Here is a 20,560-nt window from a genome sequence, read left to right on the forward strand (position 1 = left end):
ACACACACACACTACATTTTCCACACTATACCATATGAACACGCACACTAAACAGTCATTGCTCTCACACCCCCCCCCCCCCCCCCCCCACACACACACACACACACACACACACACACACACAGCCTAGTACTGAACGTACTAGCTTCTCAATGAAAATAAGTATAGGCGCTATGTTAATGACAGCGATGGAAATGTTGCTCTTTTGTATTATTTTGTGCTCTGATGGAGAATAAATGGATCACACATGTTTCTACGGATGTTAAGACTGACAGCAATTATGTAGTTCTAATATCAAAACATTGTCAGCACATGTTCTCCACCGAGTGATGTATGAGCAGTGCACAGGAGCGCTCAGCCAAATCAAATTGCCATTGAGTATAAATTATTCCGCTCTCCAGTTTCTTTCAGAGAACGCACTTACGCAACGGAGGATCTGGATGCAACTTTGAATGAATGAGAAGGGATGTGATAACACGTAGACTTACACACCCCCTCCGCACCACATAGACTCACACACACATATCCTCCCTCCCTTACACACACTCAATAAATATCAAACACAGACACATGTTCCAAGAAACACACACACAGACACACACACACACACACACACACACACACACACACACACACACACACACACACACACACACAGACACACACACACACACACACACACACACAGACATGCACACACTGACATCAAGTTAGCCGAATGAAGGATTGTTTGTTAGATTATCGTTTTCGACTGCTGTCTTTGGATGCTACCTTTGGAAGCAGCGTGCCTCCTTTGGCCTTGTGTGTGAGTCAAGGCAGAGACTGAACGCCGTGTTCCTCAGCTGTGAGTCAGCAGGAGGAGTTCAACAGCGCTAGTCTGTGGTTCCCTGGACCGGAACCCATACTACTCAGACCGCGGTGGCATCAGTTGTACGATGACAAGCCTCTAAGACACTGAAACGGCAGTGCCTCCCAGTGCCCAGAAACGTCTAGTCAGCATGTGTGTGTGTGTGTGTGTGTGTGTGTGTGTGTGTGTGTGTGTGTGTGTGTGTGTGTGTGTGTGAACGTTTGTGTTGTGCGTGTGTGAGAGGTCGCACAAGGAAATACTGGTCCTTAATCCAAGCTGCCAGTTCTGTTGACCATCAGCGATGTGGAACGGATCCAGACAGAGCCGAGTCTCAGACGATTGAAATGCATAAGGTCATGCAGTTCTTCTCAGATCTCAATAAGTGAATTTAAGAAATGAAATGTGTCTCTAAAAAGGAAAACAGTGTCTGTTCTCAATGTTGTTTTAACTTTTTATTGCAGAATGTGAATGATGAAAACCAGAAGACTGAAACTGAAACTGCATATCAATCAAATCAATAGTTTGTTATTGATTGATTTTTAACATACTTTGCCAAATCCAAAACATATGACACATGTTTTATGACCATTGGTAGAAAGGCTCATGCTTTTGAATGGCACGAGTTGAAATTCTGCGAACGTCATAAGGGTGGTCTTCTTTGGCCAGCTCTTTGTCTCTCATGGAGGAGTTCCAGGTGGAGAAGTTAGCTTTGATAATTAAAAGCTCTCCCTCCATCCATCATCCTTCTATCCCTCCGTCTTCTCCAACCACTTTTCCAAACAGGGTTCAGGTGGCACATGGGCAAGTTCAGCGGTCAAGTTTAAAATAAATGGTGATCATATAATTGTAAGTTGTCCAAACAAATTACACATGTATAAGTGTGCAGTGGACCTCTAAATTAAGTTTTTGGATTATAAGGGCACGATTGGTTGCAGTTAGGGGTTGGAAGGCATGTAAAGAGAAGTGCAGCTTGTTGTCATCCAAATAAAGAGCTTAGGCTGAACTAAGACATACAGAGTCATTACCATGTGAAACATTCTTCCTGTTTATTTATTTCGCCCCTGATTACATTCTTAAATTTGTATATCGTAAAAAATATATATATCGTAATGCAATATGCAAAAACAACATTTACGTCGGTAAGGTGAACTTTGCACACTGCAAAGAAAATGTCTAAATGAGATAAAAAAGATACCCAGGAGGTATAAACAATGGAACAACTCTGAACGAGCAGACTTTTTGTTGCCAGATTCCGAAGGAAGGCTTAATAAAAGGCTGGCTTGTGTTCTGCAAGATGTATCTGAAGCCGCCTTCACCTCTGGGCTACATTTTTGGATGTCCTTTGCATGTCCGGGATGCATTTAAGCCCGGTCATTTGTAGAATAATGACCTGTCACGTGACAGAAAGACGCTTTTTTACGACTTGGGATTCTTTGGGCTTTGTTGAATGAGCTGGCTGTGATGCGCCTGCCTTGGCGCACCAGAGACCATCTGACACCTTGTTAAGGGGTTATTTATTCATGGACTGCTGAATGTCGCCCGTGCCAGTTGTGAAATATGTACAGAGAATGAGCAGCTTGTGTGTGTGTGTCCGCTGCAATTAGACATGTTCAAGACACTATTCTTTCTTTTTCCACTTTTCTCTCTCCCCTCATCCTCTCACTTTTTCCATCTGCATTGGGGCTCAAACGGCGAACTTCTGAAAGATGTGTGTATGTGTGTGTGTGTGTGTGTGTGTGTGTGTGTGTGTGTGTGTGTGTGTGTGTGTGTGTGTGCGTGTGTACGTCGGATGCTCTTTACGGTTTCAGTAGGAAGAAAAAATATTTCCACACAAAAAAGTCATATCGCTTTTATTTGCATACATACTATGCCTGTCAATGTAAGTTAATGTTTCCCAATTGGAAGGCTTAGAGTATATTAAGAGAGCGCCTGGAGTTGCACTGGATGTCACTTGGGGACCATTCTGGACCAAAAAACCCTTACACTATTGATTTGTAGAAATGTAAACATTTCATTTTTGTAAGCTGTAATGCTGTTTGATGGCCCTGGTTCCAATTTGTGGTCTTAATATGTCATAGCTTTCTTAAGGCATCGCTGTTTATTCCATGGGTTTTATTGCTGATTCCCTCCGGTCGAGTCATCCTCTTTACCCCCATCATAAAGCGCCTCTTTAATGGCCACTTAGGGAGCCCTTAATTAGCCCCTATCTCGTAATGCATCTGAAAAGGAGCATGAATCATTGGAAACCGTTTAGATGCCATTTTCCACCATCGTTCCAGTAAAACGTTTTGGGGGTAGCTGAAAATAGCAGGAGGGTTTCGTCTTATTCTGGCTGGGTGCTCATCATGATGTCAACGTGGGGAACAAGGGGATGCAAACACTCCTATCATTATGTTCTGGTGGGGGGGGGGGATTATTCAGCGTTGGTACATGTGCCAACCGTGCTGTTTTTTACTTTTCGGGAAATGCAGTACACACACACACACACACACACACATGTGCTCCACTGACCCAAAAATAACTCAGTGTAATAGTAATGGCCCAAAGACATGTTCTGGAAAGAAAGCATATTGTCCGTGAATTTAGGCGTTATGTCAAGGCACAGTCAAGGTTTTCGATGGTCTGCAGACATGTGTGAAGCAAGTCTGCATGTGGCTACGGCTCTCTGGTGGAAAAACAGCCTCAGGTGAAGGAGATTTAGATATATTGAGTGCTTAGTTGGACAGGACCATCAAATGCCTGGTCGGTTCACTGTGGAAAAAGTATAGAAATACTGCCTTTGTTTCGGACCTGGACCAGAGGAGGTGGGAGTGACGCTCCTTTAGAGCAAGAGAGCAAGGCCAATCATTCACCGGTCGCTTTGCCGTTACAACCTCGCCAGTGGCAGCGAGCCGAAGACGATCCAACATTCATCACTGCACACTCGACATGGTGAGATCAGGGATTCAGGAGGCACTTGTTGGGTGGATGGCTGGATGAATTGGAAGCCTAAGAATCTAGAAATGTAAATTATCGTAGATCAAGGACTATCGGAAAATGCCAATAAAATAAGTACACTGGAAGCCAGGCAAGCAGCTACGAAAAGATTTAAAAGAAGCATTGTATATGATCGGAACTGTCATGGTCAGTTAACAAACTTATAAACACTGGAAGTCTTGGCCAGTCTCGGCTCACTTCCAGTGTTTTTGTGAGAGTTACAGTGACAGTTGAGCTTTAGTGGAATTAATGATGGTGTCAACAGGGATGATGATGTTGCCATTAAATTAAGATAAATGTAGTTATTCTGCTTCATATATTACAAATGACTACTTAACAAGCGCATATATTGATATATTGAACAATTTACAATTTAAATAGGTTCACATGGAATTATTGTGATGTGGAATTGAATGGCTTGAGAAGGCCTCCCATGTAACAGTGTGAAGTTTGGAATATAAGTAAAGCGTTCTGTATTCAGTGGTCTTGGAACATGGACATGGACGCCAGTGAAGAGAGGCTGTGAACCTTCCAGTCAGTAATTACACGAAAACCAATTCCTGTTTCATGCAATGGACGTTCAAGTTTTCTCTTCAGTGGAAAACTAGACGGCCACTTTAACACCATGGACCTACAATACTTATGCCAGAACTTGTCATTGATTTATAAAAAAAACTTAATGGGCAGTTCTTGAATCCACAGCAAAGAGAACGTTTTTAAAAGATCAAATCTTTCCAAGCCAATACTGTTGAGCATCTGACAACCAGAATATCTTCCTAATTGGGATCTCGGTTTCTCCCTCGGCCTAAGAGAATGACGCAAGCTGGAGGGACTGAGGTCTCTCTGTGAATCTGGTTGAACCCGACTCCAAGCCCTACTGTCTAGAGAGGCACAGGGACAGGAAGAGAGGATCTCCTGACGGCAATCAGGGCTCTCACAGTGATACCCCAGGTTTAAGTCTCCAAGATGGGTGCTTTTTTTCTTTTAGTTTCCTTCTGTAAAAAAAATAGGAAGCACCTGTGTAAATGGCCCTGCTGTCTCGAAGACGAATTGTGTTCATCCGATCCGATCCTCCTTGTTGTTCCTTACGCAGCCATGTGCTGTGGGCTGGTGGGACTGCTCATGTCTGTGTGTATATGGTGAGATCTGCCAACATTTGAAATGGTCAGAAGAAATCGATTTAATCTATTCTTGTGTTTATGCATAATGTTGACAGTTGCCGATGATGATGACAATTCATTGGTGAAACGTATTGACACCTCCTACGATGTGATGAATCAACTGCATAATAAGGATGTAAAGTTGATTCTCATATTGGTGCTTTGCAAATGGAAAACTGAAGGTGGGGTCGACACTCATTTAGCAAATTACTAGTGAGAGGAAAGGGAGGGCTGTACTACTTTATGGTGGCATAGACTTGCCTGTGCAGGCACACATACACACACACACCACACAGACCCATAGCACATTCAAACACTCAAATGCACACTCGTACCTTTGGTCGTTAAACTGTAGGAGGTGGCACAAGGTGTCAGTAGAATGGATTTATGGCAGCGTCTTCTGAGCTAATCATTTGAAAGGCCCAAGACAAAATATTCTCTTACTTCTGAAATGTTCCAGCTGTGCTTTCCCCTTGGCTTATGAGACCTGGCCTCCTTTTCTATTACCATCATATCCTGTGTTTTAATACATCTCACAAGCTGACGCCAACACCACTTATTTCAAATGTATATTCGAAAAAAGTATGGGACATATCTCTATCTCCTTACAGTTGGGGGTGTTTCAATAGTCATTTCTGCCATGAGTTCAGCAGTCATGTATGGATTTCAAATGAAACACCACCATTGTCCCCAGAATCACAGAAGAATCCCCTTGAGAGTCATCCACCATCTGCTTTGAAACAAGCGCGATACCGCAACCACAAGGGCCACTTGGCAACAGAAAGGCAACTGGGGCGACCGTGGCCCTTGGGCCGTTGGCCTGTAGGCCCCTCATTTTATTATTATAGTGGCCACAGAGGTCTGTCAAATGAACAAAGCCTGCTATTATCTGGGTTGGTGGTCCGAGACCTGCCCTCTGACACTTTGACCCCTGTGACACTGTGATCATTCACCCCTGTCTGTCAGAATATAGACTAGACTTCATCCCTCCTGTTCTCACCCATCTCCCCATCTCTGTTGTACTGCTCTCCTCGGATACAGGGGCAAGTTAATGCATACGATACAGTAAGGCTAACCAGACGGCTTCCAGGGTCCTTTCAGTTTTTTTCGTGGTTGAGAACCAAAGGAGTCTTATCAGACCATAGCTTGGTAGCAGACACGTCTTCCTGTTATTGCTTTTATTGGAGAGTCTCGTGTTATAATTGTGGTTCACATGCCTGCAAGACCACAAACGACTTCCAACGCGTTGTGTTGCAGGTTACAGAAGGGCTGCACTTTTTTTACGCAGCTCCAGCGGTCTGGTGCATGTGTCCCTGGTGTGGCTGCACGTTTACATCCAGTATGTGGTCGGAAGCAGGCTGTGCATTTACAGCACGTTGGGAAGTAACACGCATCCTGCCAAGGGCTTACTCTAAACTTTGCTTTGTGTATTCACCATTAATGTTCGGTACTTGGTTTTGGCAGATTGTCATTCAAACTGACACAAATTGATTTATTCGTCTCCCTTCATCTCATGGAACACATTTGATATTCTGGTCTCATTTGATGTTATCGTACATGTTGTGTCACATGTCTAGGTGATTGTCACTCAAGTTGTTGTAGGCCATTTGCCCCTACTACTCTCTACCTAGTCTGAAATCTGATCTGGAAAAAAAATTGCCGAAATTAAGCTTCCTTTATTTTCTTTTTTTCCTATTCCTTTCATTATTTATTTTCGATTTTACAAGGAATCTCTATACCTTTCCATTCTGGGGTTTGAAAAGTCATGGTCAATTATAAATGTTCAGTAAAATTGAGCTTATTTTTGTGATCTAATGTGTCTAATTAATCATTTGGAATCATTGCATTGATTAAAACATTTATAGGTTTTAATTGGCGGAATCATGCTGACAAGACCATCCAACATTATTCATGGGATTGATAACTTCCTACTATTACATCTGACGTAGAAGAAATAACCCCTCTCAGGAGACATCAGATGCAGTTGCCGTAAGCAGCTGATTAATAGAAGCTGTCAGGGTTGGTTTTGCTACTAAGTGGTCAATTTAATCTTTGATTCTACCTTTGGGACTTCAATTACCATTGGCCAAATATCAGGCTCTAAAATCCCATGACGCTAATATGTAACATAAGGTGTTCCCTAAAATGGTAAACAAATGAAACAATGAGTAGAGAGCTGGTTGCCCTCGTTTAAACTAATAGATAGATTTTAGGATATGGCCATTGGCCATAAGTGATTTTTCCAAATGTGTTTGCCAAGTATAAACAAAATGTAGATACTTCATTCAACTTAGTTGAATGAAGTTTGAGTGAAATGATTGGCTGTTACATTAAATATGCTTCATCATTCATCTTTGCACACACATATTCATTGTTACATTATTATTGTAACAATGAGTTAAAAGTCGACCTTCCATGTCCACGCCACAGCGTTGGATTGAGTCAAAGTCAATGTATTTGTTCTCTCTCCAAGGAACCCTTTGGTCTCCTGGAATCAAACAGGAATTTTTATAGATGGAAAATCTTTAATAAAAGAAGACGAGGAAAGAGCATGCTTTCATTCGGTGCTTTCTGGTGATAACTTTATCAAAGCAAACCACCACCTCAGCACTCTCACAGCGTGGTCCAGAAAATAAAGTGATGGGAAAACACTGTTTAAACACTAAAGCGGCCGCAGAGGTTCTCAGCAGAAGCCAGAATGAAATATGCATATGGACAGAGATAAGGTAAGGGGTAAGGTAAGTAGTAAGGTCAAGTTTCCTGTGAGGATAACAATTAGACTTAGGTTGAGGTGATGATTAGGGTATAGGTTAAGTTAAAGATGAAGGTTTGGTTAAGGTGATGATTAGGGTTAGGTCAAAGGTGAGGATTAAGGTAAGGTTTGGGGTTAAGATAAGGGATAGGGCAAAGGTTAGGGTAAAGGTTAAAGTAAGGTTTAGGGTATGGGTTATGGTCAGGCCATGTCAAGAAATGTACACATTAACTGGATTATCACATAGTGAAAGAGATTATATCATTATCCTTCAACCATTATGTTTGCTGTTAAACGCCAACAGTTCTATTACACACATTAACTGAACTTGAAAGAAAAGAAAAATAGGGGTTTATGGGAGAGAGATTTAAGTCAGTAATTTGTCGAAATGGAGCCACATGTCCACATAGAAATCTAAGCGACAATCACATAACAAGAGAAGGCAAACAATTGAAGGGAATGCGTTCGGGCCTTAAAGTGAGAAATGAAATCAATGAAATCACCTGTCAGTGACCTGCCATGCTATGGATATGTGCAGGCTTTTAGCCTTTAAATATGCACAAAACAGCACACCAAAATGACCAAATAAACACATCAGGGGCATTCAAGGCCTACACATTTATCATTCTAACATGATGTTGCTGTACAACTGTAACAACTGTTCGTGTCTAACCACCATGAAATCATTCATTGTAATGTTTGGTCAGTGGTAAGTTAAGAATGACAGATTTTGTAAGTTGTTTACGGGGCTTTTGTTTCTTTGTTTTTTGACGTTTGCTTGCTGTTTTGCCACCCTGCTGCTTTGCAGCTTCTGGAAGCTAGCGTTGGTTCATTTCAACCTTGGAACAAACCAACAGGAGTAGGCTCGAACACAACAGGTCATTAGTCCAACTGTCACTGAGCACGCTTATTAAACTGTCAGTGCCTTCTCAGACACTCCACCTCCCAATTCAGTAGCTCCCTGATTAATGACGGGACGTAAGATTTATTCATAAAAAACGTTTTACATGTGGAAGCAATGGAAATGGAAAGAGCGGGGGGGGGGGGGGGGGGGGGGGGATATCATGCACAGGTTAAAAATATTTTTTACTACGAACAGTCAGCAATTAAGCTTGATGTGGCCCCTTCCAAATGGTGAGGCAACTGCACCAAACCAGGGGCGTCTGTTTTTTGAAAGCTATTTGTTGTTCTCATTTAGTTCCTCAGGCACAAAAGGCTTTATGCTACGATGCTCTGATGTGTGTCGTGATGGCATCTCTTTCTTTTTTCAATGTTGATCTGTTATTCTCACCAGCCACTGCTGGCCAGGTCTGCGCCGGTGTGTTTTTACACCAGAACTTTCCACTGCAGTCTGTCAGCAGGAGATGAGTAAAGGTCTGCCTGCGCCACATCGATTGGAAGAGGATTCCAGATTAGGGCTGTTGCCAGCAGGGTAATTCACAACACATGTGCTGGAGAGCAGAGAGGAAGAGGCTTCTGGGCTGGAAGGCCAAGCCCAGACCCTTATCGTTTTTTAAAAGTTTCACAGCTCTATGCTAAATAAAACTCTACAGCTGAGTTCAATGTTGGCTTCTTGGAGATCCGAAGTGCCTAGAATTTGTTCTTGTTTTGTTTTTACCAAACACAACTTTGTTTCTGTACAGCTTCACAGGTAGTAGAGTGCGGTGCATACAGATGGATTGATGACATATGTCACATCACAAAACGTACCAAGAAAGGTGTCTCCTATTATATGAAATACTATTAATGAATTGCATTTTTCCTGGTTAATGATGAGCTGGATTTGGACTTATTTTTAATTACCTGCACACACACACACACACACACACACACACACACACACACACACACACACACACACACACACACCACTAAGATAATTAATATTCAACTAAAGTAATTATTCGGTTATCGTTCCCAGTCCTCATTGTCTAAAACAAAGTCTACCTTTTTCGCTGTATCTATTAAGTGAGCTCACTTACGCTCTCCTCAACTTTTCCCTTCCAATAAACACCGTAGAAATCAATCACGCAAATGCACCGTGACACTCTATTACGTCCCACTTGTTCCCTATTCAGACCCTTACAAATCTGCAATTCATCTGACCAATGAACCGTAGCCCTCTTGACCTCTTGTGGCTGGTATCTTACATCGGATCTCATCGCACTAATGACATCATCTCCTGGACGCCACCCCGTTCCCCCTGGCCTACCCTGGCAGGAAGAGCTGTGTGCAGCTGTGTCACCGCGGTTGGAGGTATAGCCTGATCTCCCTGCGGGAACAATTCCAATATCCGATCGTCTCACAGGGCCGGGGTCGTGGCATGCGTCCCGCGTTCCCCAGACATGTCGGAGATAATCCTTGTGGCGTTAGCATCCAGCGGCGGGGCTGGAGCCAGGGCTGACGGCTGCCTAAGTTATCGCCGGGCCGGTGTGGCCAATGAGCATGCTAATCCCGCCGCTACGGGGTGGTCACAGGGCTCAGTGCCTTCCAGCTCTCATCCCCCGCTCCATGCGAGCCGCACTGCGACCACTAAGACGTCTTCTACTGCTGCAGCCTCTGAGAGAATGGAAAAGAAAAAAAGATGTGGAGGTGAAAAAGAGATGTTTATTTACCGTTTTTTTTAGGTTTGCACAATTATAATTTCTTATTCTATCCAGGCATCAGTTTAATTTTCCGTTCTATAAAACAGAAACAGTTTGCCATTATATATAAATGGATGGGAAACAGACAGCACAAATGTTGTTTTAGTACTTATTCTGTTAAGTAATTTATGGTTGGTTGTATGTTTAGTAACTGAAGTTACTAAATAGACAAAACCACACTTAGAATTGACCAGCCCCAAACACCATCAATCTCACAGTATTGACTAAATTGGTCTAGGAACTAATATTAGTTGTGCTGTGTAGACTTTAGAATTGCCAAAGGAAAATTAAACACACACACATCCTGCAAAGGGCAAGATTTATACACATATGGATAGTTTGTCTAAATTGGGCTCAAGCTTGCCGCTAGCCTAATCCGCAATAAAACATAAAATGTGTTTTGTGAATCCTTGTGTTTGATATACATGAACCAGATGTAGCCTTCACCTAGACCAGTTGCACGTAACTCCTATACATGCTGTAAAAACTGGTGTCCTGTATCCTGACTGCAAGCAGACATGGAAAGCTGGCTGGTTTATCCACTGTGTGTGCGCTCAGAGCCATCCGATCTGTCCATGAACATGTACTTCGACGATAACAAGCGCTGCTCTCCCACTGCAAAACACACTATGAAGAGATGTGCAGGAGCGGCTGTGGAATTTCCTACCAAATACGCTTCATTTGCACAAAAGCGTAAACATTCAAGGGTAATATTGTGTTACCTGACTCCAGCCGGCAGCCAATCAGTGGTGACGCCGATCTGCCTCCGACTATTACCGTTCAGACAGAGAGGCCCGGAGAGAGAGGTGGTGGTCTCCACTCCCGTGGAGCCAGACGATGAGGCTGATGGATGGATGGATGAGGTGGGTTTAGGGGTGACGCCAGCAGAGCCGGGCCCCAGGTGTGAGGGAGTGGAACATGGCGGTCCCTCCGTCCTGTCTGCCTACTCCAGCCCTGCGAGCCAACAGCTTCTCCTCTTTCACCAGCAATTAGACCGCACGCGTACACACACACATGCACACGCACACACACACGCACACACACACACACACACACACACACGCACACATGCTCGCATACACACACACACACACACACACGTAATCGCTTACAGTAGCAGATACACCCACACACTATGGGTCAAAGAAGCAATCACAGATATCTACACACTCATACACACACACACACATACACACACAGACACACACACACAGCACAAGCCAAAAAAGCAGATTGCAGACATCCACACACACATCCACACAGAGCTGCTGACGGTGTGGCCAGGCAGGCTGATCCCTCTCAATAGGCAGTACGGTCTCACTTAGGGGCTGCTCAGTCCCCCATCTGGCATTGACATTACAGTGAGACACATGGATGGACACGAACCACCATAATAGAGGACGGTGCGATTACATTTACAAGTTAGTTTTTTTATGATGAAGATTACGTGATCCATTGAACGCCAAGAGTATCACATCCCATTCATTTTTTTTTAAGAAAGACCAAACACGTGATTATACGCCGCGAATGAGTCATGCAAACTCTGAGCACATCATCTTGTACGTACTAGTCATACTTGATGCACCAGAGCCATGTAGAGATGATACATGATATGTGTATGGTCCGATACCTTTGTTCTTGAGCCATCGCTGGCAGCGTATCCGAGTATCTTAAGTCGGGCTGATCCCCAGCTAGCCCTGCGCCGCTGAGGCAGTTTCCTCCGTCTTTACCTTCTGCGGTTTGTATGGAAACAATCGCATTTTAAGGAAAGTCGTCTGAGAGCTGTCTGAAGCCAGTGGCTGAAGGCACATGTTCAGCATGATAAAACTCCAAGCGGAGGAAAGACACAGAGATTGAGAAAAGTGACACAAGAAAGTTCCGATTGGTCACGCGTTTGTCAGATGCCACTAATCATATACAAATATACAAATGAAATATGAGATATACAGAGGCAGGTTGAATCATCTCTGATTGGGATCACTTCGCTTCAAGCGGCTGTTTGTATGTACAATGCATTTTGATGTAATTAAAAGAAAAGTAGCTGCGATGAAAAGACACGGTTAGCACAAAGGCGCTATGTCGCTGCTATGTTCTGCGTTGCACCGTCGACGCGCTGCTCATCTGTTTTCACCATTCATCTGTTTTCCTACCAAATAGTCGTGGTGAAGTCGCAACAGGAGCGCGGCTTGTTGTTACTAACTTTTGGCATTCCACGTTGTTTGGCTTCTCTTTATTTATTGGCCATGGCTTAATTTCCACCCGAAAGGCATTGTAAACAAAATGGATGAGGTACAATAATATTATTTTAAGGGTTTTGCGGGGCTGTTAAATGTTTTCGACAGAGTGGAAGGAAAGCTCAGGCAGTCCATCAGAGACGTCCCGGGTAAACCAGGAGAAGTAATGATCTTTGCAGGTAAATCTTTTTGCGGGGTATTTATTTAGTATCATTATTGTTATTTTATGAGTGAACGTTTTTCAGCACATATATCTGCTTCTATGACCAGAGTGAGTGTCTTTCAGATGCCAACCAAAGATAATTAGCTGGATGTTACATAATGTGCACTTTACCAAGAAATACAATAAAAAAAAGACCATAAACGCTTGATACCGTCACTTTTAATTCTAGGGGCATTTCTTAAAAACACTAGAAGAATGAGTAGAATGTCAGACAGACGTCAGTGTACATTTCCATGGGTTTACAAAAGCAGACGTTACTATATTATTGTCTTGTTGTGTTCAATAAAAGCCGATTGAGAGATTTGTTTTGCTCCTGTGCCTCGCTGCGTAACACAACAGCATTCCTTTTCACTATAAACAACAATATATTAACCTTGATCGCTGATTTCTCACAATATGTGTTTCGAACTAACGTAGACGTCACTTTGCCGCCCTTTTCCTTTGTGTCGACTGGAATTGGAATGGTTGTTTCCAAATATCACACATATGTCATTTAATATTTATTGGGTACATGTCATCCCTACACCAGTCATAAGTAAGCATGTTTTTCTGCTTAGAGAGCCAATCAAATAGGATCTAGTCTGCATTTTGTCTCTCACAGTATTTATCTTCTCGGTTTGGCCTCCGTCATTTATTTTTCCGAAAGTTATTTTCCACAGCGTGGGATCGTAAACGTAATAATAGCAAATGTCTGCATCTTCTCCTATGAGCGGGGGTGTAAAGAGAAAACATTCCCTATGATTTAAGACCTGCACTTTCCCTAGCACCTAACACTCCTTTCTCACTACTTTTCTGCACTCTCTCTGTGTTTGCAATCGGTAAAGGTGTCTGGCTAAAGGACAACACATCGCCCGTCACATAGCCGCGAAGCCATGTTCACGACTGCAGAGCCACTTCGTTTTTGGCAACGGTGTGTTTCAGGGCTTCCAGGATTTCCAGCCCTTTTCCAAAGCTCTGGTACTTGAGCCTCTCCTGTAAGAGTTTCTGCAGATGTCTGATAATGCAGACTATGATCCGATCGTGCCTCTGGGCATAATATCACCCACGTCCTATCAAAACACACTGCGGCACCCAGGAGCCCATGGTTAAAAAGGTTTAACGTTTTAGTTTAGTGCAGAACACTCCGTACCGGTCAGGCGTTCCCCTGGCGGCTTTCACACCCGAAGAAAAATATAGAGCTAGATCGTTCCATGTGTGGACGGTGTGCAAACTTCAGGGAACTCAGTGTTTTTTGGTTGGCTGCCTTTCCTTTTGAGTGCTGACAGATGTCTGTCATCTAGATGCCTGTGCAGATCAGATCAGGTTATCATCTTATTATGTACGGTAATATCAAATGAAAAAATTATATTACAAAAACAGAACGACTCACAGCAAATCAAGTTATTCATGTTATAGAAATAACTGAGAAAAATATAACATTTGAGTTTGACAGTGTTTAAGAGTCTCACACAATGGAACGCGTGTATTTAGCTTGCTCCTTTCTCCTTATTCTCGCCATCCTCGCTCACTCACACCTTGTTACCCCACATCCCTGGGGAGGGTTCGGTGTAGGTCGGTATCAGGACACCGGCTAGAGAGCGTGTTGATTCAGTCTCTCTCTCTCTCTCTCTCTCTCTCTCTCTCTCTCTCTCTCTCTCTCTCTCTCTCTCTCGCTGTTGAGGGAGGACGACCGCTGGTTAGTGGAGAGGCCGTCACCTGGTGCTCATTTCCTGCCTGAGGACTCTGGAGGGCCTGGTATCACTTGTGAAGCAGGTCTGCCTGTGTAAGCCCACATTTTTGCAGTGATGGAACGGCTTTTAAGAGCGAGAGACAGGGAGAGAGCTAGAGGGAGAGACAAAACATTGTGGCATATTTTCATTTTTGTTTGTCTGTGATGGCGATGAACACATTTTCTTTCATCATCTTATTTCCTTCATCAAAGGATGACTGTAAGACCAGCTATAAATAGCAGTGGTGGTAACTTTTTGTTGTGATTAACATCCTGTAGTCAGTCGTTCCTCTATTCCAAAGGATATATGGATGGATAGATGGATAGATGGATAGATGAGAGCGGGAGGAGAAGAAGAGAAGAGCAGCAGTGGTTACCGACTGTCACCGGGATGACAGATATACGTGACAGATGAACGTGTTACTGATTCCTATTGGTACCCCAGTAACACTGTTCATCCATCACCATTCTGTCCACATGTGTACTCCATGTGGACCCCAAAGATCCCTCCTCAACCATGGTTGAACTCCAAGAAGAGATAAATACCGGTAGACCAGACCCTCGTCTGGAGGCTCACTGGATGTCCAGGGGTGGATCCCATCCCCTCGACCTCTCAATAGTCGGGATGTAGAGATCAAAGTCAAAAGCCCTGCTTTCTGCGGCTGCCGGAGCCATACACCATGTGGCCATTAGTATGGAGGATTTGTCTCTGTGCTTGTCTGTGGAGGGCCGGCTGCAGCCTGGGGATGAGCACGGAGGAGATGTGCCTCTCGTTAGAACCCACCGGCGGCCGTTTCCCTCGGTGAAGACTCCTCGGTTCACAAAGGGCCGAGTGTGGAGCGAAGGAGCAGCCGACACGGCGGGCGGCTACAGTACACCTAATGAATGGTTTGGTCGTCCGCGCGTCGTTTGGTCGTTTTCTACACAGACTAATCATGCGGTCCACGCTCCTGACAAACAGTATCCCCGTTGGACACACACGCATGCACACACACGCACAAGCACACATGTTCATACACACACACACACACACGCAAACTTTTTTCAGTAGAAGGATCGCTTACAGATACAGTCTCTCTGGCTTTCTGTGATTGCTGCCTGTCAATCTTCCTTCCTGCTTTAATGGTTACGACCACATGGGAAAACTTTCCACCACAACAAAGTCGCCTGCTGGCTCCCCTGATGAAAAGCTATGGACACGAAGAAAAATACATAATTACAGTGATGTGTTGACAAAAACAGACTCCATGGCCCCTTTCAAGGGCACATATACATTTCGGCTGCTGCTGATTATCTCTGAGGGGGAAATCATCAGTATTAAATAAACTGCAAGTGAAGACTTAAATTTTCCACTTCCAGTGTTGATATTAAGGACAACGTGAAAACTCGACTTCCCCGACATCATCTTAAGAAGGCGGAGCCGTGAGTTTTCAGAGCGCTGAGATGAGCATGGGCTGATTTGTTGTGCAGTTCCAGCAGATTGCAGAACGCTAACTCATGTTGAGAAGAAACACTGTTGCCGAAAGGGAAGTCGTAAAAGAGAAATGAGCCCGTCTGTCCCGTCTGTAATCCCTTGATCTCTAATGAAATATGTCAGACTAGGAAACCTTATTGATGACTTTCAGAGGAAGTATGAGGGGGCTGCTAAATAATTACTTTTTGCTTTCACTGGAAAATGCTTAAATTATATATGTGCTGAGGAATATATGATATGGATTTTTTTTAAAACAAGCTTTCCCCTCTGCCCTATGTAGCCAAATGCTAAATGGTGATGGTTTCTATTCATTTTCAGGTTTATAATAATGCATAATAATACACAGTAATACAAGCAATTAATATTTTTGCATGATTTTTGACATTACCATTTATAAGTTCACACAGTTAATAATATAGTGGCACAATGTCACATCCAACAAGTCCAAATATACACCCAGCTGTAAGAGAGGATCAGCTTCACTCAAATATGAATAAGTAAGTAACTCAGAAGTGGTCCCTAGCCCCACTGTGATCGATGTAACAGATAATTTTTATAATGAAATGTATATTCAATAGACACAAGGAGTCGACGTTAATTCTAGGAAACATCAACACCTGCATCACGGCTCCATAACCACCCAAATGACACTCACACATTCATCCAACTTAAACACCTGTAAATAACGTAGAGATTTCTCTGTCCTCAGGAGCAGCTCCCTCAGTTTCCGTCAGAACTGGAATGACTTCTAAACGAGGTATGCAATGGCATTCACGTTATGGTTCCAAGTTTCTGGCCATAACGTATAAAGCTTTCAACATAAACCCTGTCTGTTTTCTTAGGCCTAGTTCACTCTAAATAATGAATGGCCTTCTGGAGAAGCTGGCTGGAGATACATTTCCACTCCAAAACACAGACTATGTGATGGTAAAACATCAACAATCTCCTCACTCTTAGGGAGTTTGAGCTATACTGTTAAGAAATAGGAAAAATACTGATATGTACTACTGAAAAATACTGAAATACCAATTCCAGTGGTCCTGTAGTGTAAAACACAAAATGGGAACAGCTGTAACCCAATCCAGCATACAAAACTACAAAATGATGAGCTTAATAATATTGAAGGGGGTTGAAATGTACTTAATTCACTGTATTCACAACTATGCTGATGATAATGGAAAAACTGGCAGTTTTTTCTTTTTGAGGATGAGGGTCATGGATTCAAACATTGTGCAGTCTGTTTCAGTGGGAGGACTATTTGGTCAAAGGCTCCATTAATTGCCCCATTAATCTATCTGCCACAGTGATGAAGGTCTTTCTGCTTTGAAATCTCATTGCAGCACTTTGCTTATTTTCCTTCCACATTATGAAGTGATTCGTGTCTTATGTCTCTTTTTGATTGTTTGTAAGGGATTAAATATATATTAATATGTATGTCATACTGTTTATGATAGTAAATTACTCTTGATTAATTTAAGGGAAATGTATATGGTATGATGTACTGGTTTGTTAAAACATATTTGTACAGGAGGCAAGCTTTAAAAAAAATAAACACTATCATTTAGAATATTAAGTGCAATTAAGTGTACCACATCATGTTTTAATAAACCCGGCATGTCTTCTGCCGTACTTCATATCAGATGGCTGATATGATGATTAGGAAATGATTAGGAGTTGGAGCGACTGACAGGAAGTTTCCATCGCTGAGCTCTGAGTTATGCACTTCAATTCTCCACAGACTGATAAACTCTAGCATGTTCAAGAAAAAAAATGAAATTTTGTCCTGAATAAAAAACACATGTTCAGACCAACTTGTGTGGAAACTTCGCATAGCAAACACACCCTATAGGAAACTTGGTAAATCCTTCCCTTGACCTCAAAGTCGAAATCAAAGTAATTCAATGAAAAAAGAACTGAACCGCGGTTTCGCTCTGTAACACATTGTTGTGCCTGCGTTGCCCCAAGCGAAACCCCCCCCGGTTCTAGATGTATATCACTTAAGCCTGATCACGGATGCAAGGACATCAAAAGGCGTGCGTGTACGGCCCACTTCCTGCATGGCGTGTGATGGCGGGGAAAACGTCACGAAGGTGGGGGTCAAAGATGGGTGGTGTGCATCGCTCAGTGTGCTTAAGGTTAATGGAGACCATCAGCCCAGATGGAGGCTAAACAACTGTGTGTCTGGAGCCCTGGATTGTATGAAATACGTTTGCACGGTACATTTGGCAGTCTCACGAAGAACAGGGAGGAAAAGAGAAGCAGGCATAGCCACATCAGACGGAATGTATTACACACATATTGGCATGTATAGTTACAGTTGTGTTTTTGCCAGGTACAGCATGAAAGGTGCAGTGCGCTGTGAATCCACTGTCTTTCTTTCATTGCTTGAGTACAGTGCAATATTCACCAATTCAACCCACGGTAGGTTTCCTTTCTATGAAACATACAAAAAGTTGGCTGATGCTTATCAAATAAGAAATATAAATACAAGTGGGGGAGGCGTTGATAGCAGTTATGTAGAAAGATTACAAAGCAAAAAGGTTGCATAATTCAAATATAATATATATAACAAATATAAATGCTAATGCTTTGTTGAAAAGATTGTCTTTGGTCAAGTCTTTTCCTGCTCAAGATATTTGCCCTTTTTAAGTGGTGGGGTAATGCTGATGATTTCCAGATTAGGAGGCAGATGTATTTACCCTACAGCACTTAGCTGGGCTTTGCATAGCAAATTAAGACAAGGCGGTCCCGTCCAGTGAGTATGGATAAGGCTGAAGCTATTCCACGTATTGCATAGGTCTAATGCCTGAACTTTTTGATCTCTCTCTCTCTCTCAATCTCTCTCTCTGTATCTTTCTCTTTCCGCATGTTAGACACAGATACAGTCACATCCCTTCATCTGATGGTAAACAATCCACTTGCCCATGAACAGATGGCCAGTTACAACAAGCGTGTCACATATCTCAACTGACTGCAAACCCACCCACCAAGATAAAGCAGAGCCATGTCTTCAAGCTTGCCGCTCAGTATATTGTATATTGCTATACATTAGTTTGAATTCACATAGGAGTTCCAGGCTTTAATGACTTAAAGGTAAAGGTACAAGTCATACACACACATTCTTTCCCATGATTAACAAACGTTAGTAGCACAGCTCTTAGCACAGACTCAAACGCTCCTGTCGTAATTTATGAGGGCCATTTAATGATGCTAGCCCTGTTATGTAACTTTACCAGCAGACATTCTCTTGGTTTTATCTGATGGTAGTGCTTTTAAAGGGGCATAGGTAGGCATGCTAGCTGTTCCAATAAAAGCATGCCCGGGGCGATACATTCTCGTTGGTATAACTGGTTGAAGGATATTCACTTAGTGTTTATTCAAGTAGCATACTTATATAAACGTATATTATTTCAGTGACAACTAATTTGTCTTGAAAATGTTTTTGTAATGACTTGAAATGAATGTCACTCATCGTTGTCCATATAAATGAACAGTTGGCTGGTAATGGTACTTAAATTTCACTTACATACTTCCTGAATAGAGTAAGGTGTAGCAAAGCGATTCAACTTTTTTTCAGGAAACCTTGGAGGGAGATTTAATGGAAGTAAGGTGTGTTTTTTGTGGGCGTGTTTGGGTAGCCACCGCACGCCCAAGACATTTATTGATTGATGCTGAAGTTATTATCATTACCCCAACCATTACAAGATGTACACAAAAAAAGGAAAAGGTTGTTGGCCGAGAGAGATTGGCTGGTGATCAATGACCGCACTTTTTTCATCATTGGACAGAGTGAGAAATAGGAGGCATGACATAGTTTGCAGATGGCTATTCATGTCTCTATGTTTCAAATCTTTCCTTTCTCTTTACATAACCATCACCATACCCACAAAAACGACAACAACAACAACAAAAGTCGACTTTATTTAAAGGCCATGGGTTGTGTTAACTGTGTCTACTCGCTAAGAAAAGTCTGCAAAGTATTCTCTACATACTAATGCAGCCATGATACCAACAGTCACACAACAGCTGTCACATTTCAAACCACAACAATGCAAAATACAGATGTATCCAGATGTATGTAGTTATAGTAAGTGATTGTGTGACTCCAGACCTTCATTAACAAGCCATGCATGTGTTGCCTTTATGCAACAAAACTGGCTAAAGCTGTGTCCTTCTCTTCTGTTAAATTGGGTTCAGTGGAAATGTAAAACCACAATAATATAAACATCACCAATACAATTTATTGTTGTAGAGAGACAAAAGAGTCTGTTCCACATCAGTGCATTTTATCTCTCCCTATTGAGAAACAGGGATTCTGTGAAATTAAATAAGCATGTGCCTAGCATGTCCTGCAATAACATCAGGGTATGTTTATTTGCTGAAGGAAAGTTATGAATGGCCTCTTTGTCTGGTGAAAATGGACGGTTGAGATATTTGGCAGCATGTGTCTAAACAGTAAAACAATACACCAACATAATGCAACCAACAAGGACTCGCATAAAGATCACACCGCCATAAATCGAAACATATGTACATGCAGC

The sequence above is a fragment of the Micromesistius poutassou genome (genome assembly GCF_964030765.1).
Source record: "Micromesistius poutassou genome assembly, chromosome: 17".
Lineage (NCBI taxonomy): Eukaryota > Metazoa > Chordata > Actinopteri > Gadiformes > Gadidae > Micromesistius > Micromesistius poutassou.